The 7025-nt window shown below is 31.4% G+C and overlaps 1 pseudogene; it reads left to right on the forward strand.

The window, feature by feature from the left end:
- The first annotated feature begins 1291 nt into the window (after positions 1–1291).
- LOC139439794 (U4 spliceosomal RNA) lies at positions 1292–1446 on the forward strand (annotated as a pseudogene).
- Positions 1447–7025: the final 5579 nt, after the last annotated feature.

The raw sequence follows: 7025 nt of genomic DNA on the forward strand, positions 1-7025 counted from the left end.
AAAGCCTATAGGGCCTATATTACTCAATTGGATTTCTAGAGAGTAGGCACACTTGGATACAGAATTAGATGATTTTGAATTTATGCACAGGCTACATTAACAGAAACCGTGAGGTAATAAGTGTTTATTGTTTTAATTCACTAAGTTTGTGGTAATATGTTAAGCATCAATAGATAGCTAATGCAGATTTTGGTTCATGAAAGTGGGGTTTTGCTGTAAAAAATACCTAAAAACTTGAGAATGGCTTTAGAACTAGACAGTGGGTTGAAAATGTAAGAAATTTTATGAGTAAAATAGAGGATTCCCAAATGGCTTTGAATAGACTATTAACAGAAATCTGAATTTAACTATGTTGTCCATTGATAGCTGAAAAGCCTTGATAAATATACTGTTAGAGAATAAAGAAAGGAAGATCTTTATTATGTAGTAGCAGAAAAGCAGGCAAAATTGTCTTCTGCAGTCATATGGAATGAGAACTTGTAAGTGACAATCTTTTATGTATATAGCTAAGGATATTTCCAAGCAAAGTATTGAGGTCTTACTGGTTTCCTCTTGCTGGGTAAATGCTACAGGAGAGAGATTAATTGAGAAAACAACTGTTAATGAAAAAAGGAAACAGGGCTTCATGCATTTGAAGATCATCAGCATCTCCAGGTAGGAAAGGATGCTAACATTAAGAAGTGGATTCCAAACACTGTTAAGAAAATATAAAGTCGTGAAGAAAATCAGATTGACTGTATAAACTTTTGCCAAAACTTCAGAAAGATCAAAAGTCAGAATATTCAGCAATGGAAGAGGACGTTTGAAGACATTAGGAGTATACATCACACAGATCTTTTCAAACAAAACAGATTTCCTAGGAAGCCTACGGGTCTTATCCTTCAGCCATCTCAGCAGGAGCCCAGGATAGTGAAGTTTTTATCTAGGAAAGATCTGTGGATATGACTTTTGTGGATTGAACCCCCGTGAAATGCATCAAATGCCTATAAAGTTTTTTGAGAAATTTATTTCTTAAAAAACAATATCACCTTGGATTGAAAGAAACAGACTATTCAAATAAAGGAGTATTTCAGATCCCAAAACTTTATTGGCATGAAGCAAACTGATAAAAATTTCTCAACTGGAAACACAACCTACCTTCCATGAAAAGCAAGGATGATTCAGGGAGGAGATAGAACCAGGAACCCAGAACCCAGAGTGGGAACAAAGAGCCATGGAGGATTATTGCCAAACATTGAATTCTAGTCAAGGAAATTCCAACTATATCCCAGATGCATTCAAAGCTACCTGAAGCTTTGAGGAGTGGCAGTATTATAGCCAATGATTTTTGTCTAAGGCATGATTATTGTTAATTGAACACTGCTCCCCAAACTGCTATGGACCAGTGAATACTTTGTGACTACCATGTCCTCCTTTATGTATGGGAATGTTTAGAATACCTATATTATGCCTGTCTAACTATTCTATGTTGAGTGTAGTATGGAAGCAGATAACTAGTCTCTTCAGTTTTATGGACCTATGGATCAATACCTGTGGTAGTGTGAGGCTTGTATGGCCACAGAAAAGACCTTGTCCTTAGAGCAAAAATTTTCTTGTGAGTGTATACCTACTGTGGGTGGTACCTTCATTTTGATTAGATTATTTCAGTAGGGCATGACCCAGGATGGGTCTTAATCCTCTTATCAAAGTCCTTTATAAATAGGATAAATATGGAAGATACACTCAGAGAGGAAACCACAGAAGCTGTGAGAGGAAAGAATGGACACCAGGAAGTTGAAAGTGAGGAGACTCAGAGGAAAAGAGAGATGCTGCCATGTGCCTTCCCATTTGATAGATAAGTACAGGATAGCTAGTAGCTGGTCTTCAGGGAGAGAATGTTGCCTGTTGCCTTGGTTTGACATTTTCACAACCTTGTAATAGTAAGATTTAAAGACAATAAATCTCCATTGTAAAAGCCAACCCATTTCTGATAAGATTGATTTTGGCAGATTTTAGAGAATTAACACAATATCTCATCATATTATGAGCTTGATTAAGATCTTGGACTTTGAGCAATACTATTATTGCTCAACCAAAATAATTATACCAAAATAATAAGCAAAATTATTAAGAGATATTTGAAGATTTGGGAGCAGGTGAATGTATTGTGCATTTGGGAGAGAGAGGAATAATTGGGAGCTAGAGAGTAGAATGTGGTAGAGACTCTAGGGTGGCCCTCCATAATTCCAGCCTTTTGGTGTCTAAACCCTTGTTAAATAATTTGCTTATAGATGAGGGTGAGAATGTGACTTGTTTTTAACCAATAGTATGTGGGAAAGGTCAAGAAATATCACTCCCTTGATTTTGGTACATTATATGAGATTCTGTATTTCTAGTAGACTGAGTCTCTAGAGACTTTCTAGTTGGCTTGGAGGAAGTAAGGAGTCACGTTGATGACCCACCTGTCAAATATCTGAGGGCACCTACCAGTCAACAGTGAATGCTCAGTCGTATAGCTGCAAAAAAAGTAATCCTGCCAACAGTTGAATGAATTTGCAAGTAGAGGTTTCCCTACTTGTCTGTAGTTAAGAACTCATTCCATTCTTAATTGCAATATTCTGAGACCCTAAGCAAAGGACCTATCTAAACCCTGTCTATACAACTGACACAGAAACTATAGATAATAAATATGTGTTGTTTTAAGCTATGCAGTTCGTGGCAATTTGTTATGCAGAAACAACAACAACAACAACAAAAAACCCACTAATACAGGATCCAAAAAGAGTTTGATGAAACCTAAGTCCTGCCACTTAACAATCTATGACTTTTTCCAAGGTACTTCCTTTTTCTCTGTGACTGCATCCTCATAAAGAAAACCAGAATATTAACAACTATTTCTCATAGGTTTTTATTGTAAAAGATAAGGCACACTTTAAAAAAAAGTAATATACTTTTTAAAAATGTAATACTAATTTAGTAGTAATAATGGTAGTATGACTAAGTGCACTAGCTGGGGTCAAGGTAGAGTGTTATGATAAAGCATCATAGCCTTTCTGTTTTATATCATCTGATTCATAAACATTCAAAACTAAGGGAACAGATGCCAATTACTTCACTGTTTAAAACCAATAGATAAAATAGAATGACATGCTTATTAGTGAAAGCTAAATGAGCTGACATGAGCTCCTATACAAGAAAGTTAGGGTAGAGTTAATCACTAACCATAAAATGCTTGGTGAAAATATGAAAATCCTTGATGATTCATCTCCAGATATTTCTAATACACAAAGATTCCTAAATATGATTATTTTTGCATACTCTTTAAAGAAAATTAGGGATAATTATATAGAATGATTGAACAAATGAAGTTCCTGTTTTAGAGATAAGAACTTGTTTTCAATAATGTGTATAATGCAAGTGCTATGCAAATACTAATGTCCATATCTGTGCTTGAGTAATTTAAGCTTAAAATGAAAGTTTATTGCAGACTCTTGGATGGATGTGTTTAAGCTGAAAGAAGCAATTTTAAAATATCCATATAGTATATACTACAGAGTAGCTCACCAGCATTGTGTCTTACTGTATACAAGAGACTGGAATGTTAAAGATTATATTCCCAAACTTCCTTACAATTAAGATCTTGCATGGTATTTAGCTTCTTCCAAATAGCTAAAAGTGGGCAAAATTTAGAAGACAGATATAGGTATTTCGGGGTGCGGATCATGTTCTGTTGCTTGTATCATATAACAACTGCAAAAATTATAACTGGGTTTTCAGAGTAGGGTAGCTAGCTTCATGGATGTCAGGGTTGGACCAAACAGTTTAACTGCAAGGACTGTAAGAAAGAGTTGTATCTTGGGGTGAGCATTTAGGCTTTCCTAATTATTCAGCTTTGGAATCTTGAAATATGCCACTGTTGCCTGGAGAGGCTATGTTCAATTTGTTGTTCTGGGAGAAATATCATTTCTTAATACAACTCCTCCATTAAATGCACACCTCCTAGTTTCTTGAATAAAATAACTTTCTGCTTAAACTAACTGGAGGGAAATCTTATCTGCTCCTAATTTAAAAAGATATATAACCACATTATTCAGAAATATAAATAATTTTAGAATTTCTTTAAAATTTTCCATTATATTAATATTATTGTTGGCTTATATGTTAGTGTATCTGAGAGCATAGAAGATATATATTTGATTTAAGGAATAGTAAAAAAATACATTACTACAATATTTTTAATCATTATTTTAATAGCTGTAATCACAAGGATAATAAGGACACGTAATAGTGCAATTATGCTTTCATAATCAAACATTTGGTAATGGTTACTTTTTGTGTGATACTAACCATTAGAGATAGCTCATGACATATATAAGAAATATATTTTCTGGTTACTTAATAATGAATATTTATATTCATTTTAGTGATTTTTTGAATTTTAATGAATGTATGCAAATGACTCAAACAGTTTATAGTCATTTTTGGTATTGAAAATTGGTCTTTCATTAATAGTGTAGTGTTTCACTCAACTGTGCTTTACTTTGTCTTGGTTAGTTTTTTTTATCTGGAAGACTAATAAAACAAATTAATAGCTATTATTGTAAGCTTCTGTTTTTTTTCACATATTTGACCTCATAAAAATTGTTCCTTTAGTATTTAAAATTAACTTAAAAAGCATTCTAGATGAGAACACCATTCAGCATGACAAAAATTTATAAAATTATGATTCCTATCTTAAAAACATTAATTAAAATGTTAAAAAAAAGTTTACTATATGTAAAAAAGTTTGCAAGGAGGAATATATCCTAGAGAAACAAAAAGAAAAACAACAAATATTAGGGCACACTTTTTGTGCATGGTACTATTCATTGTTGCTTCCTGTTACCAATAGCCTATGCAGTGTCTAGTTAGAAAGTGATGTCCAGTAGATTTCTGAATTTAAGCTCTGTTCAACTTTCATTATTCTATGTTATGAAACTGGAGCCAATGTTTGCTCAGTTCCTGAGATATGAAATTGCACAATATTTTAAATATCTCAGTCTAATGGACCTCATTTGTTTAAGCAGAAATTTGGAATCTATCTTTTGTCTTTCGTTCTTTTTGTCCCTGTAAATACGAATACCTAATTATATCTATGAGAGATAATAGAGATTCATCTGCAAGTATAAAAATTAAATCCATAGTCCACAGAGATGATTAGGGAAAAGCACAATTTTAAGTTGTGTCCCATTTGTCCTTCATTTTCCTAGAAGACAATCATATTAGATTTTTTAGAGTTTTAGATAAGTATGGGTACCCTAATCTGAAATATACTATCAAACTAGAAAAACAACTCCCACAGTATTCTGCTGACAGTGAGTCAGAATGGACCCATATGTGTATGAAATGACATTTTAGTGAAATACTGTCATAGTAAAATATAGCAAATGCATTCAAACAGATTTATCCCAATTGGCACAAATAATGAATTAGTTTAGAAAGGGTAGAAAGATATAGTGAAATTAGCAAAGTCCAAATAACTAGAGAAAACATACAGATATAGACATTAATCAAAATTGTTGATCTTAACAATTTTCTCTGCAAGGCAAGTTATTAAACTTAAGCTATTCTATTTTCCAAATGTGTCCCAAAAGAAATCCTTTAAAATTTCTGGTATCAAAATAAACAATAAAAGTTTTCACTCTAAAATATATTTAGAAATTAGTTGTATAAATTCTTAGTGTTTTCCTGTACATTGAATTGTCACACATAGGTAAATATTGGAGATGAAAATAAAGTATATTATATTGCAAAACATTCAAGTGCTACTTCATCTGTTCTATTAATCATTTGTGTGTGTATCTGTGCCTAAGCAATTTCATGACCAGGCATCATATATTTCCACAATAGCACTTCACTAGTGATGAATGCTCTTCTTCATCTAAAGCAAAAAACATGAGTTTTAACTTCATTTTTTAAAAAAACAAATTTTGTGGTAATGAAATTAGTTGGAAAAACTTGGATAATGCTATATTTTTCATAGTAATGCATTTCTAATTTATAACTTCAAATGTGCCATTTAAATAGTTATAACACTAATTAAACCAATTTAATTAATGACAGTGACTTTACTTTGTCTGAATATTAATTCCTTGGTCTGTTCACAATTTACAAGGTAAAATGTAAATTTTACCTATTCATTTGTTCCTTTAAAATAACCTTTCATTAATCACTAACACAAGTGATGAGAACACTATTTGCATTATTGCAATCTTTGATAACATTACACAAACATTTGCATGTGTGTATATATCTATATATCTTTCAGGGATATTTTAAACATATTATTTCAGAAAAACAATTTTCTCTTTCCCTGTTGATTGAATTTTTGTACTTGAAAACTGACAAAAGTAAAATTTATGTAACAATTATCATCACATTATATGTTTTTAACAGATTTGGGAAATTGTTTTAATTCCCAATATTGAAAGGCAATTAAAAACTTTAATGAACTAAATTTGAATTTCTTTTACAAACCAAATTTATTTTTTTATAAAACTAACCAAATTATTGATTGTTTTTACTTTTGAAATTATGTAATCATCTGAATTCCAGATTTAGTGTTCACTCTTAATCAAAGTATCTAATAATTATTTTAATACTTAATATCCCTATGCTTTATTAGTTTACCAGATGGGGTAAATAATATCATTAAAAGTAAAATTTAATTTATCATTATTAAAAGAGAAAAGAGAATTTTTTATTCCCTAAAATTTTATTTCTTAATTATAGATAAAGAACCTCTATTTTATATGATCTTAACTATATTAATTCTGAATGCATAAATGAAAGAAAATTATTTTTGCCTAAATCATATGAAGTTGCTGGCATTAAAATTTTATCCTATAAGAATGGCAAGTTCTAATAATTTAACATAGTATAATAATCAAAACATAAAGCAGAAATACCAAATCCCAAGTATTGGTAAGAGTTAGTTTACTAGAACAGCAATATTTTATTTTCCTTTTTGTCCACAATAAACTTAAAAGAGAGCAGTATTCAGTATT

Source organism: Dasypus novemcinctus, chromosome 1, assembly GCF_030445035.2.
Source record: "Dasypus novemcinctus isolate mDasNov1 chromosome 1, mDasNov1.1.hap2, whole genome shotgun sequence".
Classification (NCBI taxonomy): domain Eukaryota; kingdom Metazoa; phylum Chordata; class Mammalia; order Cingulata; family Dasypodidae; genus Dasypus; species Dasypus novemcinctus.